The 19,528-nt window shown below is 43.8% G+C and overlaps 1 protein-coding gene and 2 non-coding genes across 5 annotated transcripts in view; 1 reads left to right on the top strand and 2 right to left on the bottom strand.

The window, feature by feature from the left end:
• Nucleotides 1–1,488: 1,488 nt before the first annotated feature.
• trnak-uuu lies at nt 1,489–1,561 on the bottom strand. The gene has a single exon. It is a non-coding gene; the product is annotated as a tRNA-Lys (tRNA).
• A 1,489-nt stretch (nt 1,562–3,050) lies between these two features.
• On the top strand, nt 3,051–3,122 carry trnaw-cca. The gene has a single exon. It is a non-coding gene; the product is annotated as a tRNA-Trp (tRNA).
• A 15,047-nt stretch (nt 3,123–18,169) lies between these two features.
• Nucleotides 18,170–19,528, bottom strand: part of LOC118212859 (hamartin-like) — a 32,414-nt gene continuing 31,055 nt past the window's right edge. For all 3 annotated transcript variants that reach the window (XM_035391268.1, XM_035391265.1, XM_035391267.1), the window contains exon 22: nt 18,170–19,528. This exon is cut by the window's right edge and continues 2,046 nt beyond it. The gene's annotated coding sequence lies outside the window, so the exon portion shown is untranslated.

Genomic DNA, 19,528 nt, shown 5'->3' with positions numbered 1-19,528 from the left:
CCAGAACTCCCACTATCCATCTCAGCACCCCTAAAACCTCTCAATCAGCCCAGTAACTGCATCACAGTGCTCCTGCACCCCTATTCACCAAACAAAAATAACAGTGTATTCTGTCATCAGTTGTTGTTGTAGTCAAGGTTGGTGGACGGCTTCTTGTTCTCCCTACTGCTGACTTCCATATTCTTATGGAAAGAACTCATGAGAATGTAATGTAATGAATCAAATTCTTGTTTTTTTGTCCACAAGAGTGGTGGTTTCAGTGAAAGCACACTTTGATGAGAAAATATCTTTATCTTTCCTTGCAAGCAGTGCTGTGACAAGCTCAGAGTAGTTTCTCCTCATTGTTTCCCCTATGGTCAGTTTTTGTTTTTGGAATATTTTTTTGCTGATGTGGCAGGAGGTGCAAAAATTATCACAAGTGACATTGTGTCATCTAAGACCTCGGGACAGGTCCAGCACCACTCGCATTCCCTAATTTTTATTTGGGGCTCTACTCGTTGGCTTTCCTGAATACACTTACAAGGCCGAGGTATAATTGGATCATGTGTCCCATTCCACCCATATCTTGATGCCATATTCCTCTGTCTTAGAGGGAATGTACTGCCCGAAGGAACAACTGGCTCTGAAAGGAACCAGTCATTTGTCCACTGTGAATTTAGGCCCAGGATTCCACAGGTACAGCAAGTGATCCACCCACTTAAAACACTCATCCTGAATAGAAGCCAGTTAGTCTTTCTCATGTCAAGAAATGGTAGTTATTGCATGAACCTCACCCTGCAGGACATAAAACACAATGCCTTCCACTCTTTCTGGCTGTTTGAGTCATAGGGCTCGTTCCAATGGTTTATATGTCCTCGTCTCTTCGGTCTTTGCCAAACCTGGAAATCGATCGAGGTCCTCCCACCTTTAAGGCCATGCTAACCCATTGGATGCTCCTTAGAGGAGCGAGAAGCCAGGAGCTATGGTGCTCCCAGAGGATGGTTCAGTGAGGGTACGCCTTTGCATCCTTTGCGGAAGTCTTTTTTCAGAACAAGTGACGTACAAATGAACAACCTGTGATTCCACCTGTCCACGTGTGCCACGTCTGTAAGTGACGTGGCATCTAACTGACACTTGACTGAGCGAGGACATTCTACTGGCTTTAGTGATCTTGTCTCGATTCCTCTATTCTTGTATCTCATCTTTGCTTATTTCCCTGCATCCACAGGTGGGCAGAGCTAAGGGGCGAGGAAAAGCTATAAGGAAAGGATGCAAGGAGCAAAAATAAGCAGTTGGAATGGCTCCATAAATTCTGGAGAGGAATGCGTATTGGGATGCAAGGAGTAAGAACAAGCTGTTGGAATGAACTCAGAATCTGAAGAGGGTTCCATATTGGGACATGGAAAGATCATTCACAATCAGTGAATTCTCATTGTAATGCAGACTTGAAATTAGTGCTTCATGAGTTAAAACAGAGTGTTACTTCAGATCAAACACTGTGCACTATCTCGCCCGAACAGGGACTTTAACCCTGGACCCTCAGATTAAAAGTCTGATGCTCTACCGACTGAGCTATCCAGGCTCTGTTTGCTGGCCTACCTCATGGGATCAGGAGCTGGATCTATATTAGGAGATGAACAATGCCTTCATAATCTATAGCCGCGTTTCCACCGCAGGAACTATACCCCGGAACTAGGAACCTTTTGAGGAACTCAGTGCGTTTCCACTGCAGGAACTAGGGTCTAAATTTAGTTCTGGGGGCTTTGTTTTACCCCCCAAAACGTTCCTGCTCGGGGGGTAGTACTTTCCGAAAGTACAGGAACCTTTTGGGTGGAGCTTGCAGCGCTGAACATTTCTGATTGGTCGAGTACTCGTAGCATTTGTGTTGTATTTATTTTCCGCCATTACCCGCCATGTTTGAAAATATGCAGCGGCAAACCAATTTATTTTCATAATAACTTAAAATCAAACTTGTATGTTATGCGGCGCAGTAGCCTCCTTTTGGTTATAACCTGTCAACGTCTTGGAATTATAACGTGTGATCTTCTGTTCTTTTCTTGCTTTAGTATTCGTTTTATAAAATGCTAAGCATTCGTGCTGGGACAGCATATTACGTAGGCTACCAAAACATTCAAACGGATTAATTCGGTTGCTGAATATTTTCTTCCGGATTTTCTTTGTTAGCCCGTTGTAATTGACTCAAAACGTTTGATACAGTTATGTGAGGTATGCGGTAGTTCTGCATAATTAACATTGGTGATACAGTACAAGCAAACTGGAAATCACCTTCCGCACTTTTTATCCGGGTAAAATAACAGGTTAATTCTAGTAATCTTCGCTTTAGCTTTTTCAGACTGCCGTAATTTTACTCAATTTTACTGCCATTTTTCAATTCCACGAAAAGACCAGGAAGACTATGGACTCATTTATGGTGCATGGTTCGCATCTGGAGGGCACACTTCGCTGCTCGGCTAGCAGTAACTTCGAAGGAAAGCAAACGGTGGCTGTACCACTACTAATTTACATTTTCACGCAAGTCCGAGTTTTCGTTCTATTCTTGTCATTTTGCGATTAGCCTATATGGAATTGACGACGAGAAAGTAATAAAACAGCAAATTGTTTACAACGTGTGCATGTTTTCTGCTGTTAATGAATGTGTTTGAGAGGATATATGAAAATCAATAAATACAAAAGTAACCATATATAGTCATTGTTGGTAACCCGTTGTATATAAGTGGAATAAACCCCTCCGGGCTGTCCCGGTTATTAGAAAATAATGTAGGCTACTTCGGTGGTAGTATGGGGTTACAGAAGAAATCATATGACAGATGGACCGACGACAACGTCAGTGGGCTAATTTGCCTAATCTTCACGGTACTTTAGACCCCGGTGGAAACGCAGACAACCATTGGCTGAAGGAACCTTTTAGTTCCTGGTAAAGTAGTTCCTGGGACTGAAAGTTCCGGGTAATTTTGGTGGAAACGCGGCTTATGATATGTCCCATCGAGGAGTTGCTTATGCATAATAATATGCCAATGTGGTGCACGTCACATAAAAGATCAGTAGAGATTGGCCTCGTGGCGCAACGGTAGCGCATCTGACTCCAGATCAGAAGGTTGCGTGTTCAAATCACGTCGGGGTCAGCTCTTCTTTGCCTGCGGCACCCAAAAAAAAAGAGCTTCTCTTTTGTAGAACACAAACTTCTGCTACAGGTGATACATTGGAAGCTTGACCGTTTGTATAGAATGTTTGTGTAGAAAACAAAGAACCTTCCCAATTCCATCATCCCCAGTTAAGTTGGTCACGTTGCACCCATTCTGTAGAACGGAGAGGCTTTATGTGTGATGCTATCTCCCAGAACTCCCACTATCCATCTCAGCACCCCTAAAACCTCTCAATCAGCCCAGTAACTGCATCACAGTGCTCCTGCACCCCTATTCACATAACCAAAATAACAGTGTATTCTGTCATCAGTTGTTGTTGTAGTCAAGGTTGGTGGACGGCTTCTTGTTCTCCCTACTGCTGACTTCCATATTCTTATGGAAAGAACTCATGAGAATCAAATTCTTGTTTTTTTGTCCACAAGAGTGGTGGTTTCAGTGAAAGCACACTTTGATGAGAAAATATCTTTATCTTTCCTTGCAAGCAGTGCTGTGACGAGCTCAGAGTAGTTTCTCCTCATTGTTTCCCCTATGGTCAGTTTTTGTTTTTGGAATATTTCTTTGCTGATGTGGCAGGAGGTGCAAAAATTATCACAAGTGACATTGTGTCATCTAAGACCTCGGGACAGGTCCAGCACCACTCGCATTCCCTAATTTTTATTTGGGGCTCTACTGGTTGGCTTTCCTGAATACACTTACAAGGCCGAGGTATAATTGGATCATGTGTCCCATTCCATCCATATCTTGATGCCATATTCCTCTGTCTTAGAGGGAATGTACTGCCCGAAGGAACAACAGGCTCTGAAAGGAACCAGTCATTTGTCCACTGTGAATTTAGGCCCAGGATTCCACAGGTACAGCAAGTGATCCACCCACTTAAAACACTCATCCTGAATAGAAGCCATTTAGTCTTTCTCATGTCAAGAAATGGTAGTTATAGCATGAACCTCACCCTGCAGGACTTAAAACACAATGCCTTCCACTCTTTCTGGCTGTTTGAGTCATTTGAGTCATAGGGCTCGTTCCAATGGTTTATATGTCCTCGTCTCCTCGGTCTTTGCCAAACCTGGAAATCGATCGGGGTCCTCCCACCTTTAAGGCCATGCCAATCCATTGAATGCTCCTTGGAGGAGCGGTAAGCGAGGAGCTATGGTGCTCCCAGAGGATGGTTCAGTGAGGGTACACCTTTGCATCCTTTGCAGAAGTCTTTTTTCAGAACAAGTGACGTACAAATGAACAACCTGTGATTCCACCTGTCCACGTGTGCCACGTCTGTAAGTGACGTGGCATCTAACTGACACTTGACTGAGCAAGGACATTCTACTGGCTTTAATGATCTTGTCTCGATTTCTCTATTCTTGTATCTCATCTTTGCTTATTTCCTTGCATCCACAGGTGGGCAGAGTTAAGGGGCGAGGAAAAGCTATAAGGAAGGGATGCAAGGAGCAAAAATAAGCAGTTGGAATGGCGCCATAAATTCTGGAGAAGAATGCATATTGGGATGCAAGGAGTAAGAACAAGCTGTTGGAATGAACTCAGAATCTGAAGAGGGTTCCATATTGGGACATGGAAAGATCATTCACAATCAGTGAATTCTCATTGTAATGCAGACTTGAAATTAGTGCTTCATGAGTTAAAACAGAGTGTTATTTCAGATCAAACACTGTGCACTATCTCGCCCAAATAGGGACTTGAACTCTGGACCCTCAGATTAAAAGTCTGATGCTCTACCGACTGCACTCAGGCTGGGGAACAATAGCTTACTTCAGGGGGGGAGATGGAAAAATGGAGGGAAGAAGGGGGAAGAAGAAAAATTAAGGAAAAATTGATAACGTTTCAGAAAATATATAACTTTAAAAGATTTAATTCAATCTTCTAATGGGACTTTTGCCGTTTTTTGAGGGTGTGACAGAACATTTCGGTGCCGCTGTCTATAATCAAATGTTTTTCACATTTACCGTTAGATTGAGCAAGTAGGCTACCATTCAAAGTACATTTTTATGGGTTAGTGCTGTCCGATTGTGCTAGCTACTTCACATTAACCTTGTACGGCGATCAATAAAGGCTAACAGCACAGTACCACTTAATTATTGTCACTTCTATCACCACTGTAATAAACTTTAAAAAAAAGGTGACAAACAACCTTTTCTGTGAGAAATGCATTGTCGAGCTCACACGCATACACTGCTGGCGACATTCTAAAGCTCTTTTTCCCTTCTTAGTATCATGACAAAATAAATACATTTCTGGACGGACGAGGAGTCCAACTTCATGCTATTGTCAGGAGGTGAGCCTGACAAGCCGCCAGCTTGGTAAGAGCACCTAATTGATCATTGGGAGCACGCGTGGGTATGTGGACTAGGGCTAATTGGTTTCCTCCACTTTGCCAGGTAACGAGCTCACACAGCTTCCGCTTGTGTCCTCGGACGCAGGGAAGGGGATAAGAGAGCAGGGATTGCTGCGGTTTGGGGTCAGGCAGCCAGGAAGGAACAGACTCTGTAAACTTTTTAAACTTGGGGTTTCTTTTGGATTTGTTTTTGGATTTTCTTTTTCTTTTTTTTCCTTTAGTTATTGCGGCCGGGTTTTTTTGTTGAGGATTTTGGATTTGGTTTTTACTTTCGTTTTTCTTTTTCTTTGTTATTTTCTTTTGGGAGAAATCCCGTGGGGGGGGAATTATTTTAGGTGTGAGTGGCGCGTGCGTGGTGGCGGAACTGTGGACCTGGAACAGTGTTGGCGGCCGAGTGAGGAGAGGAACGGTGGTGGCGGCTTGGGGAAAACACAAGCGGGAGAAGGCAACCTGAAGTGGAGCGTGAGCCCCGGGCTGGGCAGGAGGCGAGCGGGGGCGGAGCCCCAGCTGAGTGAGGGACGTGCAGCGAGGAACGCCGTGAAGCGTGAGTGTGCTCTGTCCTGCCCAGTCCACAGTGGGGTAACTGGTGCTGCGCCTTCTCCTCTCCTCAGTACGGTCCCGTCCCCCTGTCCAGAGGATTCTGAAGCCCGGGAGAATGACAACGCCCGGCCGCAGTGGTTCCAGGGAGAAGGAGCAGATGCCTGCCTATTTTTCTTTGGGTTTTGTGTTTTTTATTTTGGGACGTGGAGGAGGCCCGGCATTTCTTGGCAGGGGCCGAGTCACGTCCCACCTTTTTCGTTCAGTTGGTGTGCGTGTGTGTGTGTTGACCCCCCCCTGGGGTGGCCAAGTGGGGGCCGGTCTGTGCTGCGCGGGCATGCCCTAGAGAGAGGGTCAGAGAACGAGCACTGTGTGGAGTGAGTGTGGGGCACGGGGTAACTTACCATTGTGTGTGACGGCTTGCGGTCCGATGACGGGGAGTCCCTCTCCTGGGGCTCGGCTCGCACTGCACGGGGTCAGTCATTGGTGGGGTCACCGTACAAGCAGAGGGGTGTTAGAGAAGGGAGGGGGGGTCAAAGCGGGGTAGCTGCCTGTCCATGAACTGTTTTAGTATAAATTCAATAAAGACTCCACTTACCTTATCCCTGTGTCTGGTTGTTCGTGGTGGGTGGATCCTTGCACCTGTGGTGGGTAGAGGTAGCAGGGGGAGTGCAAGCGACTCCTGACACTATCGCAACTAAAGGAGTTAAATATCCTAAAATACATGGATGGAAGAAAAACCGGAATGGTGAACTATTCCAAAAACTTGCGATAAAATTGGAGGAAGCCGGATTTATAAGAAGCCTTCGTCAGACACACCTCGGTCAATAATTCGAGTCTTTCCGAGTTGTGTTGCCTATATTGGGACAACGACAATAATCCAATTAAATCTCATCTTTGGCCAAATCCAGCTATTAATATAGATCGATTTCAACTGTGCATGTAAACGCACTGAGTAACGTTACGTGCAAATTTTCAAAAGAGGAGCGAACAGTGGACCGAACCATTTTTTTAAAGAAGAGGGTTATTGCTCGGAAAATAGAAATTTCTTTGATCAATATTGCATGATTTTGTGGCTTTGTTTTAACTCCAATGCATTAGTATGAGTATTACTTTTAATAATTTAATAATTTAGTCATACAAAGCAGAGGGGATACTAGGATGTCATCTTTGGGTGGGCATTTGGATTATTTGGGTGGGCAACAACAAAAATGTTGCTTTTCCTATAGGGTATGTAAATAAGGCTGTAGTTTAATTTTGAGAAGGGGGGGGGGGGACAAAAGGATTACAATTACAGCATCCACTTTTTGTAGGGGGGTCCAGGGGTCCAGGGCCATTACCCAGTGAAAAAGAAAAAAATAATTAAAATCTAACACTAAACAAATGTCTCATTTGGTACTGTCACACCGATTTTATCCAGGCTGCAAAAACCATAGACATATATACATAGAAGCCACATTGACTGCTTCGGCCCGTTGCTGTGATACGTCAACATCGCCGTCATATTGGACTAGGCAAGAATGGCCTGAAAACAAATAGAAGTAAATGGGGGAGCTACGGTTTTTCTGGATAAAAAGCACTATAACATTTACATTTCTCAACCGATTTCAATGAGTCGTTTTTATATTCAAGGGTTTATGATCTATGTGGAGTACAAAAAAGGTTTTATCTCCAGTTACTTAGAATCTCGATGGTTAGGCTACAATCGCTGCTAGACGCTCAAGAGAGGAGTGTGAATCAACGTTTACATGAACTGAATTACTTATGTGGTGGAAAATAATTCATTGTCATAAGGAATTGCCACAGTTAATTTTAACCTGGCAATGCCCACCCCAGCCCATCCGTAGACACGCCCCTGATAGAAAGGGAGGCCTACATAATAGGCTACTGGGGTGATTGGAAAGAAATGGAAACCCCGCCATTGGTTTTCGGCTGCTAGACTGTCCTGCTCTCGCTAGCGCCCATTCCCCTTTGACCACAACAAGTAGGCTAGAAGCCGTATCCAGAATCTGCGGTGTTGTCTGTCTTCAACAGGTTCCACCGAATTCCAAAAACGGACCGGGGCAACGGTGAATCGGCCAGCCCTCTGAATCCAGTGATTCGAGTTCAGATTTTGGTAGGATGTCTCATCTTGTTTCAAGGCGTCTTTTGAATTCCTAGCGTAACCTCTACCCAACCACTTGGCGTGAAAGCAGTTACCCTGTAATTATCTCCGCCAGGCGAGAGCCTGGAGGGGATTATGTGTTTTCGGTCGCGTGTGTGTGTGTGTGTGTGTGTGTGTGTGTGTGTGTGTGTGTGTGTGTGTGTTTGTGTATCTGTCCACAGCTAATCTCGCATATTACGGGGCCGATCAGCCTAATACTTGTTGTGCATGCTGACAGCAGGTAAAGGACTTGAATTATCGAATATTTTGCAAATCAGTCGACGACAAGTATTTTATTTGAAATAATTTCCATCATTGCCCATTGAAATACATTGATTGCTAACTCCTCACTCCTCCTAACCGGCCAGTAGGGGCCGCAAGTGATAATGGGTAAGTATAACCGGAAATTATCTTATCAACGCATTCACTCTGTGGTAGCAGTAAAAGACGATGCACCTAACGAAACGTTATATATAAATGGGTAATACCAATGGCGGGGTTTCCATTTCTTTCCAATCACCCCAGTAGCCTATTATGTAGGCCTCCCTTTCTATCAGGGGCGTGTCTACGGATGGGCTGGGGTGGGCATTGCCAGGTTAAAATTAACTGTGGCAATTCCTTATGACAATGAATTATTTTCCACCACATAAGTATTAAATGCAAGGATTTGTAAAACAGTTGAAAACAAGGAAAAGTTATACAAAATTTTGTGAAAAAGTAGACAAGCATGCAGAAAGCGGCGTTATTGTGAAACGAATCGGGAGTGTTAAAGTGGTATAAGAGAGGTTTTAAGAAAGGTAAAGTAGAATAAGTACACGCGTTAGTCACTTAGCTGATTTCCTGCGACAAACAGAAGCGGTGCGTCTGTAGGTAGCTGGGTAGGGTAGAGTACAGCTGCTAATCGCATTTACGCCGGGAGATGCGTGCAGAAGTAGGGGTCGGGGGAGGACACAGGCACGCCTGTGACATTTCGAGAGATGTAGGCTATTGGAACAGCTGAGGTCCCCGGAGAATGGAATGAAATGTTTTTTTAAGTAAATACAAACACAAACCTAAACTAAGTTTTTTTTCAGCACCCATGTTGGACAGAAAACATTTGTTTGTGAGCAAATGTTTTCAAATACACAGGACGTGATGTTAAAATCCAAAGTGCCACCTCTTAAACCCCCGTGCTCCCCGTGGTGATGGAAGACTTAAGCACTGACCTACGCCACTCCGATGTTGAGAAAGGCTGGGCAGACACGTCATTGGAGTTGTCAAGTGGGCTCCTACTTTCATCACCGTTTCGCTGACTGGGCCCACGACGTCTACAGGAGGCTCAGCGGTGCGTTCTGGCATCCCAGAACCACCCCCCTCTGCATCTGCTTAGCCGGCTTATTTGGGAGAGCAGCTGGGGTCTTTCCTCTTCAGCCAGAGCCACTGGCTACTCCGCCTTGCCACCCCTGATGTTTCCTTGATAGCCTGGAGGACATCCAACTGTTCTGCCTCCGCTGCAAGCTCTGTATATTGCAGGTTCTTTCTTTCGAAGGCTTCCTGCACAGCATCCTCCCAAGGGACTGAGAGTTGGACCACAGGACCAGATCAGGCCTCAAGTTGGTGATGGCTATCTCTGATGGAACCATAAGCCGTTGGCCCACGTCCACCAGCATCTGCCAGTCCCGGGCTATCTCCAGCCGTTCAAACCTGGCTCTTGGTGGAATCTTCCGTTGTCTTTGTTCCCCTTCCCGAACAAAGGCAAATGGCATAACTGGGTTAGTTGTTCTGGGCGGCAAGGCATTGTTGGTTGTTCTCCTGCTTTCCCGCTGCCAGGCACTTGAGCACTTGATTGTGTCTCCAGGTGTACCGTCCTTGTGAGAGGCTCACTTTACACCCAGTGAAGATGTGTCTAAGTGTAGCTGGTGCTGCACACAGGGGGCATGATGGATCTTCGCCCAACCATTGGTTGAGATTTTTAGGGGTAGGAAGGACATCGTAGGTTGCTCGAATGAGGAAACTTATCCTACTCGACTCCATCTCCCACATGTCCTTCCAGCTGATCTTACGTTTTTCCACACTCTCCCATCTCATCCACTGGCCCTATTTAGCTTGTGACACAGCCTTTGCACGCCTACTCGACTCCTCCTGTCGGCGGACTTCAGCCACAACTAACTTCCGCCGCTCCAGTGAGGATGCCTTGTTCCAGTAAGGTCGTTTTCTGCCAAGCCCCAAGCCACCTCTTCCATGTTGGACTTAGCCCACGATGTCGCTATGGTGGAGAGCAGATTTTGCCTGCTGTGCCGCATTCTTAACTGTCCACTTCTTTCCTGTTGCCAAGGTTGGGGCAGCAGCTCGGATCACAGTGTCCCTTGATTCTGCCAGGGTCATCTCTAGTCTAACTTTAGTGCATTTGAACTCCTCTGTGAAGCTAGAGAGAGGCAGCTGGAGTAGCCCCTGACCATACAGGCCTATGCTGCTTAGGAATCGAGGAACACCTAACCATTTTCTCACATAAGAGCTGATCGTCCTTTGCATCTTCTCGACTCTTGTGAGGGTGATGTCATACATAGTTAGTGGCCACATAAGGCGAGGTAGTAACCCAAACTGCAGGCACCAGATTTTCAGCTTGCCAGGCAGCATAGATCAATCAATGTTCTCCAGACCTTTAATGATTTCTTGCCTAAGCTCGTGTGCCTGATCAGTGTCCTTCAGTTTTGAGTCGTACCATCTTCCCAGGCTTTTGATTGGCTTCTCTGACACAGTTGGAATAGGTTCTTGATCAATGAAGAACCTTTGTTCTGTCAGCTTGCCTATGATTATAGAGATGATTCTTGATTTGGATGGCTTGAATTTCATTCTAGCCCCAGTGATGTTCTCTTGAAGCTTCCCTAGAAGGCGCCTGGTACAAGGTGCTGTTGTTGTCATGGTTGTCATGTCATCCATGTAGGCTCTGATGGGTGGCAGACGGACTCCAGATTTCAGCCGCTTGCCACCCACCACCCACTTGGAGGCCCTTATGATGACTTCCATGGCCATGGTGAAAGCCAATGGGGAGATGGTACACCCTGCCATTAGGCCAATCTCCATGCGGTGCCATGTGGTGGTAAAGTCTGACATGGTGAAACAGAGCTGCATATCTTGGAAATAGGTCTTGACAAGGTTTGTGATGGTCTCTGGTATCCTGAAGAAGTCAAAGGATGCCCAGAGGAAACTGTGAGGGACAGATCCGAACGCGTTGGCAAGGTCAAGGAAAATGACACGGAGATCACTCTTCTCTTTCTTAGCAGTCTGGATTTGGTGCCAAATCATGCTGGTGTGTTCAAGGCATCCAGAGAACCCTGGGATGCCCGCCCTTTGGACTGTTGTATCCACAATTGTTTCTCTCCAGATTGCTGGTCATCCTCTGAGCTATAACACTGAAGAAAATCTTACCCTCTACATTGAGGAAACTGCGCCATGCTTTGGGTATGATTCCCTTCTCCCAAGCCACTCTCATTAGCCTCCACAGGAAGTGAAGAACATCAGGAGCACTCTTGTAGAGTCGATACGGAACCCCATTTGGCCCTGGGGCTGAAGATGCTCTTGTCCGCTTTACTGCCTGCTCAACCTCGCTCCACTTTGGAGGATTAATGTCCATCTGGTGCTCTGGTTGTTCGATTGGTGGGATGTCCGATGGAATAGCTGTCTGCATGTTCCTCTTGTCATCCACATACATTCTTTCCAGATGCTCGTCCAGCTCTTGCCTTGATGTTTTCAGGTTTCCTCCCTTTTCTTCTGTGAAACGTGATTTCACAAATTCATAATGTAAAAAAGTTTTTTTTAGAATATTACTTATAAAGCCTTACAAGCCTTTTTAAAAAATAAATAAATAAAACTAAATAATAAGGTTTTAAGTGAAAATTGAACACGTTCGACACCACATAGGAATGTTTGGTATCTATAAACCGCAACATTTTCGAATGGTTTTTGAATAATTACACTGGTTTTAGTAAAATGGTGTATTTAAAAGCAATAGTTTTAGACCCAGCAAAAACTTGTGGTTTTCACACATGGTGGTGACGGGGATCCTGAGGGAATTTAAGTGAAAATTGCACATGTCAGGGGCCTGATATAGGCATGTTTGATATCTATAGACAGCAAATTTTTGAATGGTTTTAAAATTGGATTGAACAGTTACACCGATCTTAGTAAAATGATGTATTTAAAAGCAATAGTTTAGGCCAGCAAAGCTTGTGCTGTTGACACATAGTGGGGGTGCTGAGGTTAAAGGTAGTTAGCACCCTGTGAAGCGGTGCCATATGGTAAACACCATTTCAAATTTCCCGTGAGGAGAATGCATTGGGATTGTTTTTTTTTTTTCAGAATACAGACACAATCCTAAACTAAGTTTGAATGTTTTTTCAACAACATATGTACGAAAGAAAACACTGCTTCTAAGCACATTCATTAGATTAAGAAAAGAAGGTTTTTATAATATTACTGACATTTTTAATCCTTTAAAAGGTCTTTAAGTGAAAATTGTACAAGTTAGGCATCATATAGACGTTTGATCTAGACAGCAAAATGTTTGAATGGTTTTAAAACTGTATCGAACAATCAAACAGATCTTAGTAAAATGATGTATTTAAAAGCTTGTGCTTTTGACACATGGTGGTGATGGGGGTGCTGAGGTTAAAAGTATGTTAACACCCTGTGAAGCAGGGTTATATGTTAAACATCCATTCAGATTTACCACATGCATTGAAATGCTTAAAACTAAATAACAGATACAAACCTAAACTTTAGTTTTTCAACAACCATGTAGGAAAGAAAACATCCTTCCATACTTTCCATACTTCATTTGAACCAGTCTTGCATGAACAATAAAGTATGTACAATGACATTTTTCATAAATGTGTTGTTCTTGACTGACTGTCATTGTCATCAACATTTGTCATCAACACTTTGATAGACAAATGAAGTATGGAAACCAAATGTTGTGCACACAGGGTAAGGTTTAATGGTAGTGGTGTAAGTCAGATGTGCATGTAATCAAGTACTGTAATTAAGTACAATTTACAAGTAGCTGTACTTTATCTACACATGTAAGTAAATACTGACAAATAACTAAGTACAAACAATAAAACCTTTCAGATCATCAATCTTTCTTACATCCCATGTTTTAGAACAAACACGTTTTTAAAAAGTGCAACTTGGACGAAAGTAGAACAGTAATGTGCAATTCTTGCCCTCAGACTATGTGGGTACATAAGTCCATAAGACTTTTTTGCGTCAGAAAAAGGACAACATTAGTGGTTTTCTGAGGAGATATGTATGTAGTGATGTGTTTTTAGAAAAACAATGGATGCTGTACTAGTGTGGAGTACTATGCATACATAAACCAGAAACAATTAACATGAGCAGCATCAACAAGAAAAACAACAGTTACAACTAGAAATGGCCAAGTACTCTGAATCCTTCGGTCGAAATGTAAACAAATCCTGCACCCAGCCGTTTGTGAAATGTTTCTGAGCTTCAATGGATTTATAGTTTCTGAACTGTTCACAGGCACACACATTTATACCGTAAACAAGATAGTTGGTAATATCCAAGTACGAGGTTGGAGGCAGCAATGCAGGGTCAGCACTCCAACTTTTTGCTGTCAGGTCGTATGGGTCAATGTTGTTAATAGAAGACAATTTAGCCAAATAACGGGGCGTGGCATCCTTGCTGAGTTTGTCTCGGTATGGTATTCTCTCAGTTTGCTTCTGCTTCTCCACTTTGACAATTTAATGGATTGGATAACTTACTTGAAATCGTCTCGTGTTGTTTACTGTACCGCTCACCGTAGCTATACCTTCAAAATGGCGCCTCGGTGACGTCACAGCTAATACACACGTCACTGACCAAGACCGATTGGGAAATGTAAAGCTTCGGGGCTAGATATGGCATGGCTTATTTGTTAGACCCTATTATAGGGTGTTAAAAATAATGTTCGTTTACTAAAAAATGTGTTCATTCGACTATACACTCTTACATTATGCGCTTGGTCGTAGAGATTAACCATGTCATTGAGTCTTACAAATAGCTCATACCTCTGTTTTATGAAGAACAAAAACATTAGTAAGTGAATGGTTAAATAAAACTATTTTTCTTTTATCTTAATTGTTCTGCTTCCAATTCAAACAACAAACAAATGTGTTTAATGATAATAAATAGTAAAATAAAATAAAATGATATAAACTAAGATAAAACAAAATAAATTCTCTGTTCCAAAACTTCCGTTTGTTCCAACTACACAGCCAATCGGAAAACGCCCTTGTTCCAAGCCACCGCTCATTCTTCTCTGTAGAGAAAGGAGGGGCCCGCGGGGGCTCCCGGGCAAGGAGAGAAGAAGGGGGGGCCGCTGCGCCAGGGTGGATTGCAAGCAGGACTTGGGAACGCAAGGTCGCAGGTTCAAGCCTGGCCGTGACTCCTGGAAGGAAAGGGCCCAATTTGCTTGCGTGGATGTTCAAATGAAAGGAAAAGGAGAAAAAAGAAAGGACATGTTCAATAAATGAAGGAAATGCCAACCAGTGTAAACGATGCTTGAATGGAAGTCACTTTAAATAAGTAATGTCAGGAGTTGTGAAGTTGAATGCACAAAGGTGAACGTGACCCCTGGAAGGAAAGGGCCCACTTTGCTTGCTTGCATGTTCGAATGCAAAAGGGAAAAATGGAAAAACGGAAGGACATGTTCAACAAATGAAGTCAACCAGTGTAAATGGTGTAATGAATGTTTGAATGAAAGTCACTTGAAATAAGGAATGTGAGGAATTGTAAAGGTGAATGTTGTATACAGTACAACCACTACAGTCTGAACAGTCAATTCTAAACAGATCTATTGCTAGTAGAATGCATTCACAGGCACAGTATTGGCTTTTAGCACTTCACCTGTGCATGTTTATTGATCCAGTACATTTCTCATACAATACACACATTTCTTGATTTTTGCAGTAGATGTGACTGTTGCATTGATGCAGCAACTGGCGTCTAAATCACCAACGTCCATGCTTGCAGAGGTATGACATGTAATGCGTCAAGTTGTATTCAATAAAACAATTCAATAAAAAAAAGGAAGAAACATGAACGTTTGCCTAATTCACTCAGAGGCGGGCGGCAGGTTGTAGATTGACCGAGGCTGGTCTGTGGCGAGTACCGTCTTCTTCCCCAAGCAGTCCCTGGTAAACAGCACCCGACCAATCCACTCCCGCTGTTCCCTCGAGAAGGCTGCACGCCAACTCTCAGGAATCGGCAGCTGCAGAATAAAGCTCCTTTAAAAATGCAGGTGTTTAAATTGTGAACATGCAAGCAAGCAAATTTCAAACATTCATTACATCATTTACACCGGTTGACATTTCCTTCATTTATTGAACACGTCCTTTCTTTTTTCCCCCCTTTTCCTTTCATTTGAACATCCACGTGAGCAAATTGGGCCCTTTCCTTCCGGGAGTCACGACCAGGCTTGAACCTGCGACCTTGCGTTCCCAAGTCCTGCTCGCGATCCACCCTGCTGCGGCGACGCCCCCTTTTCCTCTCCTCGCCCGCGGGCCCCTCCTTTCTCTACAGAGAAGAATGAGCAGTGGCCTCTGCGCTGAGCTATCCCCGAAATACTCTGCCGAGTTTCAATTCAGTTCAGTTCTTTGCTTTTTTGCAACACCTAGCCTACACACGAGCTGCTGTGTCCTGATGGCGGCGCTATCTCCCCTTTTGAGGCAGTTGCTCTGCTCTCGAGTCTGTAGAGTTGTCAACTCAGCGGGTATTCGGGAGCATAACTAGCTCCCAGGGGTATCAAACAAGTCCCCGGGGGAAGCTGTGTTTTTGTGGTTTCCTTTCACTCAGCGGCTAGTTCATGACTTGAAAACAAGTTTTGTGCGTCTGCTCTTTAGGAAATCAATTACTCAATCACTTACGTGATGAAACGCACCAAAGACTGTTAGGGTCTGGCTATCATAAGAGAACCACGTTCTCTACGTGTTCATTGTAAAGACAATATGACAAAAACGAAAACAAAACAGGGGCAGGGAAAAGTTTCAGAAACCCATCAATGAACAGGGGAGACTCACCCAGTTGCGAGAAACTGTCACGTCAGCCCAGCCGTCGGCCTGTCCCCCAAGCCTGGCGTTCTCCTTGCTTCCTCCTTATTCGTTTGGAGCAGCTCGTCTAATTTTGTTAAAGCGAATAATCCAAACACACAAGGTAAATTAACAGCCACTTCGAAAGTAGCGTTGTAACACAAGGGAAACAGATTAACGGCAAAGCAACGGTTAACAAATTTAAATCAGAAGCTTTTGCACCGAGAAAATGATCATTTAGAACAGTGGTGTCAAACTCGTTGCCATGGAGGGCCGTGTGTATGCAGGTTTTCATTCCAGCCTCAGATCTTGATTATATAATTAGTTAAATTAGTTGCTGAATTAGGGATGCAGGTTTGTGCACAATGGTGACCCGACGTCTATGGTGACCCGCATTGTCTAAATAAAAATTTTCTTATATTCTGTGCTTCAATGCAGTTAAACGCATATGGCTGAATGAGTAATTGGACTCAATTAAGGCAGCATTAATTGGTTGGAATGAAAACCTGCATACACACGGCCCTCCATGGCAACGAGTTTGACACCACTGATTTAGAACGACACGTTCTCGCTTTGTCGTGAAATAAGGCCGTTATAAACTGGGCTACAACACCAAAAAATAAATCCCGCGTGTAAACTGCAATAAATCAAACAAAACGTCCAAACAGGTGCAACCACCATTATCCAATTTCTTCCACCGCCCTTGGCGGGAGGTCACGCCCTTTAACAAGTTTCGGCTGGGAAGCGTTATGGTGTTCGGGACACTTGGGCACAACCGCCACCCGTAAGTAGCCTATATTAACACCATTTTAAGACCCTCCTAAATATTGACATGAAATGCAACTCTACTTTGGAAAAAGAAAGATATATCAATTCAACATCCAGAAAATGGGGGGTTTAGACTCTCTTATTTGGTTCCCATTTGAAAATTGATAATGTGTAATGAACACAATGTTGAATTTCACTATGGTTTCTCTGATTCCTAAGTCTTTCTTTTCAAAGAGTATTGACTGCTATCGAAATCCAGTAGGCCTAGTGCCGCTTTCATGTTTGCTGATTTGCATTCGTTTTACATTTTATTTTTTTCCAGTGGAGGTTTCCTTTAATCCGATTTCAAGGTCAAGCTCCATGCTTATTGTTATATGTTAAAAATGCAAGTGCGTAAAACAATGAAACGCTTAGGGTCCTCACAAGCATCCTTCTCTGCGACAACAACAAAAAAAACAGCAACAAACAGACACAGTACAGTAATATAAAAAAGACAAACAGTAATGCAGAAAAATAAATAATGTGTGTAAGAGTCAAAGCTAATAAAACATAATTAAAGTAAAAAATCATAGAGCAAACCGTCTGGGACTGGGACGAGTCTATTTCGCAAATAGCATCGGGAAGACCTGCGGCAAGAAACTGTTCTGGACCGGATGCTGCGGTACCTTCTACCGGACGGCATGAGCCGGAAAAGCCTGTGTGCCTGTCTGGGTGGGAGGAATCGCGGATAACGTGTTGTGCATTGTTAAGACAACGACTGGTGTGTAAAGGCCGTCAATGAATGGGCAGTGAAAGCCTGCGGGTGCTTGAGCAGTCCTTACGATCTTTTGTATGGTTTTACCATGGCTCCTGAACGGTAAAGTGCCTATACCAGACTGTGATGCAACCTGTTAAAATGTCCTCCGTAACACAGCGATACAAATTAACAAGAGGTATTTGGGCTTAGTCAATTTCTCGAGTCTCCTGAGAAAACAAAGACGACGCTGTTTATTTATTTAAATTATTAGAGGCTCATGTTAGGGGAAAAAAGCGGTATAAAAAGCACATACCGAACCAGGATCTAGCAATAACGGCTACAATGAGCTACTCTTAGACACGAGTCACACGACCGTTATTCACGTGCACGGATCCGTAAGGAGAGAGAAGACAGCAGGAACTCTAGAGGTGTAGTGCAAAACATTGAAGACCATTTTTATTTTTATTGTTCACAGTTAAACACAAGCAGCTGCTTTAAAGAACTTCCTTTTTCATCGGTTTTCAGAACCTCCTGCTCCAAACCCCTCCAAGAGTCCACCCCTCCAATTCCTCCGATTTCAGCTTGCACTGATTGTACCGTACAGTAGTTACCTCAGTTCTTCGTAAATCCTATTATTGGCATTTAAACATGGGATTGTTGTACATGCTTATGACAGCAAGGCGAACAGAAAAACGGCTTTCAGCGATCAACAGGATTTGTATCATTTGGAAAGTTAAATGGAAAAAACAACAACTCAGCTTTCAGTCCAAAAATGCATACTCCTTAACCATACATATCAATGTGAATACCTGAAACTAATAAAATGTATTGCTGAAACAGAAGAGCAATTAGAGAACAACACAAACCATACTACATTCTGGCTGAACAAGTCATCACGTAGGGGTGGGGCAAAATTTGATTGACAGAAGGTGACTGTAAACACTTAAGGGCAAACCTTTTTTTTCTGTTAACAAATCAACTTAATCAGCTCAATCAGTTCAGACCACAAGTGGATTCTATGGGCATTCAACGAATCAGCTAAGGGCAAAGGTCAATAGGCAGAGGTAAAGGTGCTGTGTATAAGAACGCATCTGAATACATTGCAAACAGATGTACGCTTGTTTCCCTCAAACCTTGGCAAGCACAATGTCCAGAGTACAGAAATGAAACAGACATTCTTTCTGAAAAGGTAAGGAATTAAAAGCACTTTCCTTGATAAACTGATCATCTCACGATGGCAAAGAGAGACAATTTTCAGCACATAAACCAGCAAACCGTCTTTCCTCAGGGTGGGGTCATTTTGGCAAAATGCAAAGCCTACAAAACACACAGCCATGTTTAGAGGCAGTGCGCTGGAGCCACAGAGACGAAACACAGGCTCTCTGGGTAATGTAGTTCAATACTGCAGGGAAACATGACCAACGTTGCATGACCCTGGGGTGAGCAGTGGGTCACTTTCTCACATGTGCAATACTCTTTCTCCTCTGATTGGCCAATCTCCCAATGTGAAAACATTTGGACCAATCACAGATGAGTACTCATTGTTTGCTGGAAGAAAAGCATCAAGCCCACACATAATGACTTTGTAAAGGTAAAGGGGGAAACTTTGGCCCCGAAGCATGATGTTAAACAAGCAAACGGCTATGCTCATTATTGCTGCTTCTATGTTTTATAGGTACTGCCATCCTGCAGTAAAAATCACACAAGCTTCCTACAGCGCCCCCGTCTGGCAGGGATGACTTGAGGGCATCACGACCGATTATTGCGTAACGTCAACCTTCAGATGGA

The sequence above is a fragment of the Anguilla anguilla genome, chromosome 14 (genome assembly GCF_013347855.1).
Source record: "Anguilla anguilla isolate fAngAng1 chromosome 14, fAngAng1.pri, whole genome shotgun sequence".
Lineage (NCBI taxonomy): Eukaryota > Metazoa > Chordata > Actinopteri > Anguilliformes > Anguillidae > Anguilla > Anguilla anguilla.
Note: the sequence above shows the minus strand (reverse complement) of the source record. Positions and strands in the feature narration are given on the sequence as shown.